A 702-nucleotide genomic window follows, 5' to 3' on the forward strand; every position below is an offset into this window, starting at 1 on the left:
GTTCTATCAGTGAGGTAGGAGCGGATTATAAGGAAATATGGGTGGCTGTTTTAAAACGATAAAAAGAATTAATTTTCCATTCGAAGTTCTATATCCTTATAACTACCAACAACACTAGAAGACCGAAGTGGACATCATTAAAGGAAGACTAAATTTTCTAAAATATGAGTCCTGATAGAGCTTTTTACCTTCAATGGATCGCGAGATATAGCTTTTTAAAAATCAACATATAATAAACAAACTTCAGAATCACAAGTTAGTGAATTTATATTGAGAAATCTTAATCTTAAAAACCGGTCAACGTAAATATGTCTATTAGCATTAAAATTAATGTTAGTTTAATTTAATATAAAGTAGTATATGACGTTTATCTTTCTAGGGATAATAGTTTCAATATAAATTCACTAACTTTTGATTTTTTAAATCATTTGTTTTGAAATGTTCCTTTTAAAAAAGCTATTTATCGGGAACTATTGAACGTAAACAACTTTCTTAGGAATCATATTTTAGAATATTTACTCCATTTTAAATGATCTGATAGGTTTTCTATTTTTGTCGGTTGTTTCTAAGATATGGAGCTCCGAATAAAAATTAATTTTTTTTTATATATAAGAAGATGGTCAGGGTTGCGGTCAAAAGTGAAACAAAAATAGTTTACAACTATTTATTTTCCGACGTTTCGCCCCACTTTGCAGGGCTTCA

At 28.8% G+C, this 702-nt stretch overlaps 1 protein-coding gene across 2 annotated transcripts in view; it reads right to left on the minus strand.

Moving 5' to 3' along the window:
* Positions 1-702, minus strand: part of LOC106692652 (trypsin-4) — a 49,443-nt gene that overhangs the window by 9,148 nt on the left and 39,593 nt on the right. The window lies entirely within an intron of this gene.

Source organism: Halyomorpha halys, unplaced genomic scaffold (genome assembly GCF_000696795.3).
Source record: "Halyomorpha halys isolate HHAL.00 unplaced genomic scaffold, Hhal_1.1 Scaffold65.1, whole genome shotgun sequence".
Lineage (NCBI taxonomy): Eukaryota > Metazoa > Arthropoda > Insecta > Hemiptera > Pentatomidae > Halyomorpha > Halyomorpha halys.